Below are 16,391 nucleotides of genomic sequence, written 5' to 3'. Positions count from 1 at the left end.
GACAACAACAGTGACAGTCATAATACATTTTTATATTATTATCAATAGAAGAAAACATTTTCTGTAAAAAAATTTCATTTTTTTTTTTTTTTTAAAAAAAATTTACAGATTAGTCTTTAATTAGTTTTTTCTATATATAAGCTGATGTTAGAGCTTGGTAATGAGGTGGTAAACAACATCTATGAAGCCAATGTTGATTCGAATCATCATAAACCATTAGCTCTAAGCACAAGGTATATTTTGATTGTCTAACAAGTTCTAACCAGGTTGTCAGGTTAGTTCCAAGATAAAGTTGTTTGTGTATTTTAATATATTTCTAACACATTGTTTCACATTCTTTTGATACATGCTGTGACTTTTATTTCAGAGCAGAACAAGAAACTCGGATTCTTGCAAAGTATTTGCAAAAGCTTTTTATAAGTCCAATGCAATATCCTTGTCAAACACGTTTGAAGCGAGGCAAGTTAATAAAAAGAAAACTTAGAGCTCGTTCTTTAGAAATTATTGACAGCACTGATGATGCTCACTTGAATGCGAACCTAGTGGATGAGAAAAAAAAAATTAGTCTTTCTATATCAGCCAATATCAGTTGTGTAAGCAATGAAGAAGAAAATCTTAACAGCCTTCATCCTAACTTAGTATGTTTAATATGTTTTTTTACAAGTTTTTACAACTAAAAAAAGGAGTTGGTATAAAAAAAGCTAGTTGTAAAATAACATTTTTGTTTTATTTAAAAAAAAAAGTATAAAGGATTTTTTTAGTTGACTAAAAATATGCAAGTAGAAATGATATAATGTAGATAAAGATTTTTAAATAGAGTTTTTGGTTTGCATAAAAAACAATTTCTGTATATATTTATAAAGTTAATCTTTCTTTACAAATATTATTTAGTTGTTATACAGAGCTTCGAAGGTCAAAGATATTTCTCTTATTGCTTATGCATTTGCAAATGGTATATATTTAGTTATAATTAGTTTATATTATGTTTTTAATGTTATGATTTAAATCCATGTTTTAAATGTAATTATAACAACAAACAACTATGATGTAACTTTCTAAAGATGTGCATTTATTTAAAAAAGGGTTTTTAGGAAATGTGTTATAATTATTGTCAAAAGGTTGTAAATTTGTGATAAATTTCTCAAATAATGTGACTAAGATATTGCTAACCCTTAAATGCACTTTAATCTTAAGATACCTTAAAATAAAATATAATATCCTTAAATTCTTAAACTGGATATTTTTTTATATTGATTTTATTTTGCCAATTTGATTGAAGACGTTTTTAATTTGAATCATAGGTGCTGACTTGAATTTTTAATTTAAGAGGTTTTTAATTCGAATCATACATAGGTGCTGACGTGAATCGGCGTAACTTTGAATCTGACTTGAGAACAGCGCTTCATGAATCTGTTATATCGGTATAGCAGTCTATTCTCACTTTTTTTCTTTTTTTTAACTAGTTAAAAATTTTTCAACGTTTGAATTGCTAAATGAATTGTTAATTCAGGCAGTTCTTTTTTTTTATAGGTTTCTGTGAGAATTAGTGAGTTTTTACTTCAAAATAGTGCTCATTTGAATGCAGTTGACATGTCTAAACAAACTCCACTTCACAATGCTGATTTATATAGTAGTACAGGGTATGCAAACTTTTTTGAGTCTTCAAACCTATTCTTAGTAATCTCCTAATATTCTTGCAGTGAATAAGTAATCAGTATCTAAATATTAATGTTTGTAATCAATTATAGACAACTTTATATGAGCTATTATGGCTGAAATTACTTTTAATATCTTGATTAATTTATTAAATCAAACAATACCTTGATTAATCAAGGTATTGTTTAATTTAATACATTATTGAAGTTTTTGTTATTTTGATAAATTTAATTAAAATTAATCTTTATTTATTAAAAATAAATTTATAAAATCTAAAAAAAACTACTACATAATAGTAATAATAATGATGATATGGAGGGGTCTCAATAAAATTTTGTGAATTAATTGCAAGCGTTCTTTTTTTGAGCACATTTAAAAATGTTTAACAAATGCAAAACTCATAAGGCTAGTTTTTTACTGCTGTTAGATTAAATAAGAGCAAATCCAAGGAATTCAACAACTCAAATTCCTTGAATTTTTGAATCTTGCTAATCTGAGGTGTTTTTTAGGGAAAGTGTGTTTTTTAGCGAAAATGTGTTTTTTATAAGTTAAGCGTTTCCCTTGGACAAAAATAAAATAATTTGATATTTTTTTAAGTTATTCTGCCATATGTACATATTCATAACTCCAAAAAGTGTTCTAAGGAGTTGTTGTAAGCATATAATGATGTACACAACTTTTTTTATTAGGAAGTATATTTTTCTGATTTTTGCGCTTTGCTTTCTTAAAAAGTTTTATTAATTAAAAAAAACTTTTTTTTTATTGTTAAAATATAAAGTAGTTGTTGAGTTAAATATATAAAGAAACAATAATAAAGAAAAATTCAAAAAACAAGATAAAATGTTGGATTTGATCATCGAATCCTAAAAATGTTTTATAATAAATTCTTTATTTCTTCTAGCCCGTACCTCTTTGAATTCTTTTTCATTTCTCTTTTTCTCTTTACCATCATATCAAACCCGCATCATTTTTATTGGTTTTTTCAAACTTTTTTAAAATGAACACCTGAATGTCATTTTATATATATTTTTTTTATTAAAAAAAGTAAAGTGTGTTCACACTGAAAATATTTTTACCTTTCTATTCAGATACGATTAAGTATCAATATGCGGATTATGGCGTATGCAAAACCAGATTAACGCATGTCCGAAACCCAGATTATGTAACACCTAGTTACAATTTGACATCATAGTTATTTACTTTCACTACCAGTATAAATAAATATTTTTTACATGGCGTTAACAATCTGAGAAACAAAAATCTGAGATATATATTTCCTAATAATATGGTTGTTTATATCTCATATATCAAGCATAAACCCTGTAATTAACAGACCTTGTAATGTGAGTATTTTTTATTCATTTATCCTACTTTCTATTTTATGGCTTAAGCCCTGACAACCATTAACATCAAAGCATAACCTAATATTCATTGGTCTAAGTTTAACCTAATCTTCTCTGATCTAAAGTTGGAAAAATAAAAGTAGCTAGCAACAAATTTTTGATCATTGAATGAATAATCAATTTTTGAAATTAAATTTTGACTTTCTTAAAAAAGTGTCATGATTTAATGCATGCTCCTAATTTTTTTTGTGGAGAAATCCTAATTTAACAATTTGCATCTAAAAAATTATTTTTTATTCTTTTTGATAACGTTGTTTTGTCACCAAGTATTTATAAATCCTAAACTCTGCAATTGCAATATTCCATCCTAATTGTTTGCATTTTTTAATTAAGTTATTGTAAAAGCATTAATTCTATATTGTAAAAACTTTTTTTTAACTATCAAAACAATAACTATATTTGTTATCATTATTTTTACAAATTATCTATATTGTTTATCTAACAATTAAGAAATTAGAAGTTTACAAGTTTTAAAATGAATTTTTTTAAGGCACACTTGTTTGTTTTTAAAGCGCGATGCTAATCAGAAGTCACTAGACAAAGATGGAAAGGTTTTTTCTTCTTAGCATTGTTATGAACCCTCTAATATTACTTCTAAAGTTTATTTCATTTATTTACTTTATATTTATTTTTATATTAGTATTTATATTTTGTTTTTTATACTAATATTTGCTTTAAAAATGTACTAATTTAATTTGTTTACTTTTAAACTATAATGTTATTTATTGAAAGGACCCTCTAAAGATTGCTTTGGGAAACACTCATGCAGATATTGTGACACTGTAAGTATGAAGTATTCTCTTAAAGTTATGATACATTTTAAAAACATTTTTGAAATAAAACAGTTAGTACAACCTTAAACATTTGTCTTAAGTAGTGCTAACTGCACCTTTACATTCTAAACAGCGGTGTGCTGGCCCCAGAGTTTATGTTAGAATTTATTTTTATCTTATAAGGGCCTTTTTGAAGAAAAAAATAGTTTTACTGTTTACTTTGAATACAGTGCACAATCTTGTTTAAAATACTTATTTAACCCTATTTTAATAAAATATTTATTTAACCCTATTTTATACTGCACTTTTGTAAGACCTATTCTTGAATATGCATTACCGATATGGAATCCTTGTAACAATAATGATATACAAAAATTAGAAAGTGCTCATTAACAAGCAACTAAATTGATTACAGAGTTAAAGTATCTTTTCTATAAAGCAAGGTTAAAAAACTTCAACTAACCACCTTTAAAACCAATAGAATAAGATGTGATTTAGTTTAATATTATAGATTTTTATACATTAGACAAAGTGTTTTGGTATCAGCAACCGGATGAAGCAATATCAATTTCTTCTAATGGTCCAGATGCAATCATTTGAGGTCATATAGTTTTTTCAGCTAATATATTTTATTATTATTATTGAGTTTTAAATTTATTGCTTGTTTTGTCTACCACTATTTTATTTAATTGCAATGTAACCATAGAATTGAAACTGCACCTTAAGTTTGTAACTTGATCTTTCAATTCGGTCAAAATATTTTCAAAGTGGTAAACATGATTTTAAAAAGTAATTTATCTAAAAATTTCGCTTGAATACTATGTGTTATCAAATAATTATTTAAAAAATTATGCTAATTATGCTAATCGAATAATAAATTAATTGAATACATAAAGATATAGTTCTCCAAATAAAAGAAATGGCCGTTAGACTAATAAAAATTTAATTTTTAGTTTTTCAAATTATTATTAAATTTTTATTTCAAACTAAAATTGGTATTTACTTATTATAATGTCAATAAAGTTTTAATAATTCCTAGATTATCTATTGTTTAGTTACTTAATAATTAAAAAAAAATTTTAACACAAAATATTGTTTTAGCTATTAGCAATTGGGCGATAAAAATTATTCATTGATTTTGATAGGTCTTTTAAGAAAAATCCCCAATAGACTTTTGGGAACCAGCATGCCACTGATTTTTAATTAATATGAATCAAATGTCCGTGTATATTAAAACCAGGGTTGTTAGGTTTAAACCAAATGGTTTAAGGAAAGTAAAGCAGGGGTGTGTTTACAAATATATCTTCCATGTAAATATTTAATATGAATACAACTATTTAAAAGTATAAAGATGCTTTTGAAAATTATTTTCTCATGTATATTAAATCTACAGTTCTGTTATTTAATCGACATTGTCTATTTGTTTTTTAAATACGGCATAAAGTCAATAGATAGATAGTGATATAAAATTAAAAAAATACACAAAATGAAATACATATAAAAAAACTCAAAGCAAAAACAAAAAGTGCAATGAAAAACTGTAATCTAAGTTTTACAAGAACTCATCCATAAAAAATTAAATTATATAAGTTATATTTAATGACATTTTTATTCAATTACATTTTTATTCACAAAGAAGAAAAAAAATGAAACAACTTTTATAATAATAGGTCAATATTAATATGAGTAATTATAATGGAATGTAGTTTCATAAAAACAATCTACTGTTTTTATAAAATGATGTTATATTGTATAACTGTTTTTTTAAATTGTTGTTTTATTAAAGTGGTTGATTATGTTATAGCCTTTTTATATTTTTGCTTACATAATTAAATTATTAAATTTTTTTTTTTTTTTTTTTTTTTTTTTTTACAACAATCATTATTATATATTTCAAAAACAAATAATATTTACATGTCTCCAGTTTATATAAATGTCCACCACAAATATTTACAATTTCTAAAGAGCGTTAACAATGCTGTTTAACGCATGCGCGTTTAACATTTTAACTCATGCGAATTAAAATAATAAATTCGTGGTTTATAATATAATGTGCTGGCTATTAACCCATGCATTTAAAAAATATAAGCAAGTCCGTCGCACCACAGGGCTACTAGGGACTTGCTTGTCGTTGTCGTTGAAAATATATGTTATTTGTTGAAAATATATATCAACATATATTAGTAGTACTATGTAGTTGTAAGGAAACTCGCAGAAGACTAAGAAAAGTCTTTTCATCGAGAACCTTTAAAATACAAAATAAACTAAAAATTTAAAGAGTAAAGACACATATCAATTTTTTGAGGTCTACTGTTCAGAAAAAATTTAACTATGTATAGTTGCTAACATTTTTTATTTATTTATTTTTTTATATTTTATGTTTTATTTCTTTTTTATTTATTTTTATAGCTTAAATTGTTCTTTTTACATTTTATTATATTAATTGTTCTTTTATATTTAATACATATCGATAAAATTGGTTTTGTTAATTATGAGATCTTTAAGTTTTTTCTTCAGGGCAATAAGATTATCCAACTTAGTAAGTTCTATATTTTGAGGTATTGTTTTGTTGTATAAATAGGGGCCACGGTATACAATTGAAAATCTCGAAAATTTTGTTTTTTTTATGGGCAATGTAAAGTTTCCGGTTCCTCGTGTGGTATATCTGTTGGCGTTGGTTTGAAAAAAGTTATCAGTAAAATGAGTTGGGACAAGTCCGAGCTTATATTTGAGCATAAATAAAACATTTTGGTAGATGTTAATTTGATAGATATTTAAAGCATTCAAGTTTTTAAGAAAAGGATCGGCATGAGTGAATTTATTTTTATTATAAATCAATCTTGATGCGTGTTTTTGGTGTGTATATAGAGAACTTAATTTAGATTTATTTGTACTTCCCCAGGCAATATTAGCATATGTTAGATAACTTTGTATATAAGAAAAGTAGAGAACTTTCAGATTCTCCTGGGAAAGTATAGTTTTGACTTTGTAAAGTATGCCGATACTTTTTGATATTTTTGTATTTAATGTTTTTATATGGGGTTTCCAAGAAATCGTTTCGTCAATAATTATCCCAAGAAATTTAATAGTTTCAGTTCTTTCGATGTTTATGTTATCAATTTTTAGTAATGGTAGTATGCTTGGTATTTTGTTTTTTTGTTGGTTGGAATGAAACAAGATGTATTTTGTTTTTTCTTGATTTAAAGATAATTTATTTACTTTAAACCAAATGTTTAGACTCTCAAGGTCATCATTTGCAGATTCAAAGAGATTTTCAATTGATGCTGATGAATAAAATAAATTTGTGTCATCAGCAAACATTATTGCATCAAGTTTTTTTAGTGATTGTGGAAGATCGTTAATATAAATTAAAAATAAAAGAGGACCAAGAATGGAACCTTGGGGAACTCCGCATTTTATTTTTAGTAAATTAGAATACTTATTATCGTTCGAAATAACACATTGTTGTCTGTTGCACAGATAACTTCGAAACCAATCTAAGCTAGTATTTTTTATTCCGTATTTTTCCATTTTTTTTAGTAAGATATCATGATTAATTGTGTCAAATGCTTTGGATAGGTCTATAAAAGTTCCTAATACAAATTGCTTTTTATTAAAAGAATCACTTATGCTATTAACTAAATCTAAAATTGCATGTTCTGTTGAGTGCTGTGCTTGAAAGCCGAATTGTTTTTTATTTAAGAAGTTGTTTTGAATTAGGTATTCATATAATCTATTATAGATTATTCTTTCAAGTATTTTAGAAAAGGTTGGAAGTATTGAGATTGGTCTGTAATTGTTTATTAGAAATGTTTCACCGGTTTTAAAAATAGGTACAATTTTAGCTACTTTTAATTTATCTGGTACAGTTCCTGTTATAATTGATGATTTAAATATTTCGAAAATAGGTTTGCGTATCTCCGAAAAGACATTGACGACGATATTACTGCAAATGTCATCTATACCTGGGGACTTGTTTGTTTTAAGAGAGTTTATTGCATTTTCGAGTTCATCAATTTTTAGTTCTTTAAATATTAATTCGTTGTTGACATTAGTTAGATAAGTTTCAAATGAGTTGTTTGGACAATTGACTTTTGAAGCTAGATTTGGGCCTATGTTGACAAAAAAACTATTAAATTTTTCTGAAATTGCATTATTATTGTCATACTCTTTATTATCTATGACAATTTGAGCAGGTAAACTATTTATTTTGCAGGTTTTTATCCCAATTATTTCTTTCATGATATCCCAAGTTTTCTTAATATCACCATTTGTGTTTTTTATTTTATTTGAGTAATAGTTTTTCTTTGAATTTATTTTAATTTTTTCAAACAAGTTTTTATACTGTTTGTAAACATTTAGGTTTGCCTCATTTCTATTTTTTAAGTATTTAATATAAAGTTTTTGTTTTTTTTTTGAGGATTTTTTAATACCTTTGGTGATCCATGGACATTTTAAATGTTTTTCTTTTATTAATTTTACTTTAATTGGGAAGTGCATATTATAGCTTTTTAGGAAAATTTTTTCGAAGTTATTATAAGCAGAGTTAGTGTGCCCAAGATTGCATTCATGGTATACCTTATCCCACTTTTCTGCCGACAGTGAGTCTTTAAATTGTTGAATAGCAAATTTGTTGATTTTTCTTTTATAAGTTTTAGTTTTACAACTATTATTAGATTTTATATCTTGCGTCAAGGAGAAGAAAATAGGAAAATGATCAGATATATCTGCCTTTATTATTCCTGCCTTTAGAGAAGTATCAAACAATGAATTAGTTAATATATTGTCTATTGCAGTGATTGAAGTTGGAGTTACTCGAGTTGGCTTGTTAATAATTGGGAAGATGTAATGTTGAAGCATTTCGTCAAAAAAAAGTTTAGTATTGGCATGTTTATCATATTGTAAACAATCTATGTTTATGTCTCCAATACAGAATATTTTTTTTTGCTCATTGTTGTTTTTTATAAAAATTTTTTTTAAATGATTGGAAAATTTAAATAAATCACCTTCAGGTGGCCGGTAACATGTGGAGACCAGTATGTTTTTTGATTTGTTGCTAGTTATTTCAATTGTAAAAACCTCACTATCGGCATCTGAGATCGAAAGGTCATCTCTAATTTTGGTAACTTGATCATTCCTAATATAAGTTATAATTCCACCTCCCCTTTTGTTAGTTTTTCTTTCAGATGATAATAATTTGTAGTTAGGAATTTCTAAACTTGAATTTATTCTGCATGATTCGTCAGAACACCACGTTTCTGTTAGGCATATCATACTGAATAGATAATCGCATTCGATAAGAAAATGTTTTAGCTTATCCATGTTGCTATTTATACTTCTTATGTTAATGTGTATTACCGTAAAATTACTCTTTAACGTTTTTAGTTCACTTTTAAAAGTTTTTATTTCAAAAAAGGACGAACTAAAATTGTTTTCGTTAAAAAAATGCAAATCAGCGTCAGAAATATCATTAAGTAAAACATTTGCTGAATTGAAAACATTAAAGTGTAATTTTTCAAAATCTATTGTTAAGTTAGTCATTAATTAAAATCGTTAAAATAGCGCTTCGCTTAATAAAACTTCGCGCGTTTACTTTCTAAAATCTCTACAATAAACTTTATCAAATTTAATAACTGCAAATTTACCTTCGTTTCGTAATCGTTTAACTTCTTCCCAAAGCTTCTTTCTTTCTAACATCGTTTCTTTTGCATAATCTTCATTAATATAAATACCGGTTCCTTTAAGTTTATTTACTGAGCTTAATATTTTATTTTTATCATGATAATTCAAAAGCTTTAAAACGATTGATCTTGGTGTTTTATTATCTTTAACTGCACCGACTCGGTGCGCTCGTTCCACAACTACTTCACTTAATATATTTAGCTTTGTTTTAAAGATGTCTTTTACAGCCTTCTCACAATCACTCCAGTTTTCTTCAGGGTTTTCTTTTATGCCATCGATACGTAAGTTATTACGTCTCGAGCGATTCTCTAAGTCAATAGATTTTTTTTTTAACATCAAAATTTCATTATCATATTTTGTTTTTATATGAATAAGTTCATCCTTAGCTTTTTCTTCTTGGAAATTTAAGCTGACTTTTATTTCTTCAACTTCATTTTCAACTCTTCTGATATTTAACTTGTTATTGTTTATTTCAGCGTCCATTTTGTCTAACCTTGCTGTTATTATTTTGAAATTCGAACTTATTATTGTAGTGAAGTTTTTTTCATGATCTTTGAGTAATCTCTCCGTTTCTGATATAAATAGATATAAAACTTAATTTTTTAAAAAAAACGGCAATTGAAATGCTTTTATATATATATATATATATATATATATATATATATATATATATATATATATATATATATATATAACATATATATATATATATATATATATATACATATATATATATATAAATATATATATATATATATATATATATATATATATACTATATATATATATATATATATATATATATATATATATATATATATATATATATATATATATATATATATATATATATATATATATATATATATATATATAGTGAGAGAGAGAGAGATACATACATATATACATGCATACATACATACATACATATATACATACATACATACATATATACATTCATACATACATACATACATATATACATACATACATACATACATACATACATATATACATACATACATTTATATATACATGCATACATTCCTCTAAAAATGTACCTGATAAACAATATATTGGCATGCCAGTTGATGAATGGAAGAAACCTTTCGCCAATCATAAGCAATTCTTAAAAATTAAAAAGTAATAAAAAGACACCATGCTGTTAGAATATATATAGGAAAAAAAAAATAAAAATACTGATGATTTTATACTGAATTGATTCATACTTAAAACAGCTCCTGCATATAACAATATTTCCAAAAAATGCATACTATGTCTACAAGAAAAATTTAAAATCATTACACATGCAAACCAAGAATGTTTACTAAACAAAAAATCGGAATTGATTTCTAAATACAGGTATGAAAATAAGTTTCTCCTAAAAAACTTTAAAAATAAGTGAGCTCAAATAATAATTACATTAAACCCCATCCTTTATAGAAAGTATTTTTTTTAAAAAGCAAAAGTAATCAATTCTAAAGAATTCTTTTTATAATAATGTCAGCATATTCCACAAATGTGTGAAAATTTACAGTGGTTAAGACATTTGCGGCCTCCTGTAATTTAATTTTTGGTATAAATTGAAGTTTTATTAATTTGATAATTTATCTCTTATGAGTCTTAAATGATGAAACAGTGTTAAATGGAAAAAGTTTTTGTTAAGTTATTTTTTACTATTTTACCTATATTAATATATATATATATATATCTTCAGTGGTGGCAAAAAGTCTTTGCCAAACTGTTGGATTTTACACAACTTGTACTTAGGTTGCCTTGGTATATTACTTTTTAAAGCTTTTCCTTCCGGAATTTATCTAAATCTCTAATTGGACATCTCCCGCATTATTAGCAACGGTATTCATATAGTTTAACTTGTTAAATTAATTGCTATTGTTGGTCGATTGAGACACCTTCCAGTATCTTTAATACAATCTGTATTATACTGGTAAGTAAAGTATAGTTTTTGATGCTTTTGCGCATATTTGTTGAAATTTGTGGTTGCTGTATACCACATATTATCACTCTGTAACTTTTACTACAATTTTGATTGGTTTAACACCATAGTGATTATCAATTGATTACTAATTATAATTTGTAATTATAATTTGTAATTATAATTAATCTAATTAACTACAATTACACATATATCATTATTTCACACCAAATCTCTAGTTTATTTTTATTCTTGTCAACTAAACTTAACGTGAGCATTTATTTTCTACATAATTTTATGAGTTATTAGAAAAAAATGTGCTTTTTTGTATAGGACTGTTATCGCTATGGCTATCCCATTCTCTGTTGAACGATGCCTGCAAATAGTGGTAAAGGCAAAACAAGCAATTTCCTACAGGGACATTGCTAAAGCATTAAAGGTTAGTTTGAGGACTGCCACACACACCATCAAAAGAGAGAGAGAGTGACTGGGACAGTTAAAGACAAAAAGCGTTCTGGCAAACCACGCAAATCGACCAATCGGGAAGATCGGCTTTTGGTTTGGGCAAGTCTGGCTAATCGCTTCGACGCGGCGTCTGATGTAGCCAGTTACATGGGAAAAACGTACAGCATCAATCTGGCAGCAAGAACCGTTAGGAAACGCCTTCAGTAAGCTGGGTTAAATAGCAGAATTGCTGCATAGAAGCCATTATTGCGGCCCAACAATATTTCAAAGCGACGAGCATTTGCAAGGCAACACAAGAACTGAACTGTTGAACAGTCGAATAAAGTGTTGTGGAGTGATGAGAGTTGTTTTACTGTATTCTGTGGAGCAAAAAACGAGCGTATGTTAGAAGGAAAGTTGGTGGGAGATTTAGTTCTCAATGTGTTGCACCAACAGTAAAACATGGTGGAGGTTCCCTAATGATTTGGGGTTGCATGTTGGGATTTGGTGTTGGCCGGCTGTATTGTTGTAAAGGCAATGTTAAACAAGACAAGTACATAAAAATACTTAAAATACAAGTTAAACCATATGCCACCAAGCTTTTTAACAGGAATAAGACGTTTTTTTTCCAATAAGACAATGCTCCCTGCAACAAAGCCAAAAAAGTTACTGAATACTTTCGAACCGCACTCATCAATGTGATTAAATGGCCACCACAATGTCCCTACTTGAACCCCATTGAAAATTTGTAGGAGGAATTGTTCAGAATAGTGCAGAAAATCAAGCTTAGAAATTTGGATGAATTGTGGCAACAGTTGGAGTCTGCTTAGCATGCAATTCCAATTGCCACAGTCCAAAAGCTGGTACAGTCAATGCCTAGGCGCATACAGGCAGTCATTGATGCGCGTGGTGGACACTCAAAATATTAACATTTTTTTATATTTGTGTTGTTTTTTTACAAGTGCTATGCATTTATATCATTTGAGTCATGTTTGGTGCTGTTTGGTGGTGCTGTAAATTTTGCACAATAAAAATAAATGACTTTTTTCTTGTTTTTCCTGAGTGTGGCAAAGACTTTATGCCGCAATTATATATGATGATATATGAATGTTGGAAAAGTGTGTCAAGATTTATGAACCCATTTTTTAAGATTTAAGAAACCATTTGATTACACGGAGGGAGTTCGTTGTCAATTGAGGGTAAAAAGGGGGCAAATAAAAAATTGACAAAAATTTTTATTGTCGTTAAAAAATGGAGACTGACGCTCGCGCAGATATAATATAGATTCAGGTGAAAAAAAAATTTATTCATATAAAAAAACTGTTACAATAAAAAATATGTTACAATACGGATTTTTTTCTTCTCTGAAAATAGGGTATTTCTTTTTCACATAATTTTCAAAAGTCATGTTTGGGTAAAATTGTTTTCCAATCGTGATTTAGTGATTATATATATCGAGTTCTTCAGCGTATGTTTTGTTAAATTTTTTAGACATTTCCAAGACGAATAGTGCTTCATCACATGAGAAAACAATTCTTTTCATCACTAGACAATTAGAACTTCCAGACATTGTATTAGTTAGCTAAAAAATAAAAATAAAAAAATTTATTTATATAAATATTTACAATCGAGCTCAAATGGTGGTGCGTCACATATCCACACTTCCTCTACTGCTTCTTTTTCTTCTTTTTTTAAGTTTTACACGTTTTTCAAAATTAAGACCTCGGAGAGGTCTTTTTAATTTTATATTAGATAGTTTGAATGCAAAAGGTTGTGCGTAGAGTTCTTTTTCCCAATTTTCATTATTATTTATATTATTCATTTTTTATATCTAAAAAAAAGATAAAATGTTAGTATAAAGTTGTATAAAATAGGAATAAAAAGCCAAAAAAAAAAGGAATAAAAAAAAAAGACAAAATGTAATAAAAAGTATATATATTCTAATAAAAAAAATATAAAAAGTTATTTGTTTTTGTAGCTGGCAAGCTTGACGATTCCCACATTTTTTATCGCAGAAATAACGTCGATTGACCATTTGCGAATGTTTGAGGCTTTCTTGATTTAATAAGAAAAAGTAGGGATATATTTCTGAAAAAAAGAAAAAATAGGATTAATAAAAAAAAATTTTTATTTAAAAAAAAATAAAAGGAAAAGAACATACCTTTCATTTGGTTTCTTACTCTTTTGTTCGTTTTTCTACCATAACCACTTTTCATTTTTATTAGTTTAATAGCTATAAATATAAAATAATACCATTCCTATGTACAAAATTTTGAGATGTGATAAAATGATATTGTTCTATAGCCCATTTTACATAATTTTTTAATAAAATATAAAAATGATCATATTGAGTTTTATTTAAAAAAGGTTGAAAATAATGAGATAAAAATATTTCACTGCTTATATATATAAAATAGACTTGTTCGTAAAAAATCTCTAAATGTTCTCTAAAAAACGAAGCCCACAATGAGTTGATATGTAAAAGGATTGATCCCAAATAATATATTTTCTATCGTAGTATTCAAATTGTATTACTTTAGGTAGTTTTTTTAAAAATGCTTCAATTTCGACTAATATTCTAGCATAACCCATTTTTCTTTTACACAGTTGTTTTAACGTAGGCACTTTTTCATATTTGTAGGTTAGTCTAGTTTGTCCACAAAACCATACCCATTTTTCATACTGCATATCATATTCTTTGAAACTTTTTCTTTGTACTTGCATTTTTTTTATTAGTTATCTAAAAAAAAATTAAAAAAATTGATTTACAATATTAACATGAATAAAACAAGGTTCTGTAATATAAAAATATTGTTGTTTTGCCCAGTTTATATGTTCCATTATTAAATGACATAGTGTTTTCATTAAATCTGTTTCTAGTTGTTTATGTGGGTTAGCAAAATAGAATATTACTGTAAAAATTAACTGAAATAATCTGTAAAGATAACGTCTTTTAAGATGAAAAAATAATAAACGTTTCTTTTTTTTGACAAATTATTCATAAAAGATGTGTCTCTGGAAGCTGTAAAACAATAATCTAATTTCATCTTTATTTTTCCATTTGCTGTTTAGTTTGGTTTTATCGAATACAGAAAAGATTTCATTTTGTAATTGTTCAAATTCAAAAAGAATTCGTTGATGTGACAAAGTCCTTTTACATAAATCTTTCAAGGTGAGTTGAGATTGATTTTCAAAGGTAAACTTGTTCGAGTTATCCAATGTACTATCGTCATAATGAAAAAGATAATTAGAAAAATGTCGTTCGCGTGGTTCAAACCAAATCAGTGTTTCATCTTCAAAGTTTTTATTGTGAGAATGAATTTTTTCCAAATAAATGCAACGGGCTTAAGTTTTTTTGTCCAATTTTTTGACTTTTTTTTCTCGTTCCATTTGTTTTCTACGTTTATACAGAAAGTAGTGAAATGAAGTAAATTCTTTTTCAAGTATGTTGCCAATATTGCCCCAGTTGCTGCCCATTTTTTTTATTAGTTATCTAAAAAAAATTACAAATATAAAAAAAATACAGTAAAAAAATTATGTTTGGGAAACAAGTCATAGTTTTACTATACAAGTAAAAAAAATTATAACTTGTTTCCCAAAAATTTTTTTTAGTAGAAAACAGGTTCTTGAGCACATTCAGGTGCTTCAGGTGGTTCAGGTAAAGGGTTATTAAAATTGAAAAGTTCTTCTTGCTTGACTTCAATAACAGCACTTGGATAAAATGTGTTTGGTGGAGAATAAACAGGTGGTAGATTTTTAACTAGGCTTTCTTCATATGTTGGCAATCGTGGTGTTTGATTTTTATATTTATTTACAATGTCTAACCGATTAATGGCTTTACACAAAACAAGTAAAAATTCCGATTTGCTTTCCAATGTTTTATAAATATGTCCTTGTTCATCTTCTATAATGTTGTCTTTGATGTATTCTATGATATCCATTGCAGTTTTTAAATTTTCTTTGATTCCAAATGGTAATTTCAACATAAATCTGATACATTTCACATTGGCAATGGTCAGTCAAGACTGATTTGTCTGAATAATTCTACTGAATTTATTTTTTTATTAGTTGATCTAAAATAGTAGTGCATTAAAAAATAGAGATAAAAAATATTAATACGTACAAAAAAATTAGAAAAAATCATTTTTTTACATAATATATTATTGAATAGTAATCGTGATAAATAAATTTTTTTTAATAATAAATTGTTTTAGTTCTTCGTGCAAAATAAAATTTGGGAAACCAACAGCTACATTATTTTCTTCAGTAGGTATATCGAAAGAACTTGCGTTTAAACTTTGAAGATATTTATCACTCGTAATAGTGTGAGCAAAAATTTTATCGTTATTTTATTAGACTGCAAATCAATTTTTTGGTAAAAGGCCATTTTAAAGCGTCATCTAGGTCTCCTCGCACAAGTTGGAAGTAAATGGCTACATTGTTTACGTTTGTACTTCGAGTATATATTTTCATACGATAATGATAACCTTCTACTGT

At 26.5% G+C, this 16,391-nt stretch overlaps 2 long non-coding RNA genes across 2 annotated transcripts; both read left to right on the top strand.

The window, feature by feature from the left end:
* Positions 1 to 397: 397 nt before the first annotated feature.
* On the top strand, positions 398 to 1,422 carry LOC136089379 (uncharacterized). The gene is made up of 3 exons (XR_010642999.1): positions 398 to 638; positions 892 to 952; positions 1,354 to 1,422. It is a non-coding gene; the product is annotated as an uncharacterized LOC136089379 (long non-coding RNA).
* Positions 1,423 to 8,189: 6,767 nt separating this feature from the next.
* Positions 8,190 to 8,783, top strand: LOC136089453 (uncharacterized). Its single transcript, XR_010643067.1, has 2 exons — positions 8,190 to 8,433; positions 8,509 to 8,783. It is a non-coding gene; the product is annotated as an uncharacterized LOC136089453 (long non-coding RNA).
* Positions 8,784 to 16,391: the final 7,608 nt, after the last annotated feature.

The sequence above is a fragment of the Hydra vulgaris genome, chromosome 13 (genome assembly GCF_038396675.1).
Source record: "Hydra vulgaris chromosome 13, alternate assembly HydraT2T_AEP".
NCBI lineage: Eukaryota > Metazoa > Cnidaria > Hydrozoa > Anthoathecata > Hydridae > Hydra > Hydra vulgaris.
The sequence above is the reverse complement of the archived record's forward strand: the minus strand, read 5'-3'. Positions and strand labels throughout refer to the sequence as shown.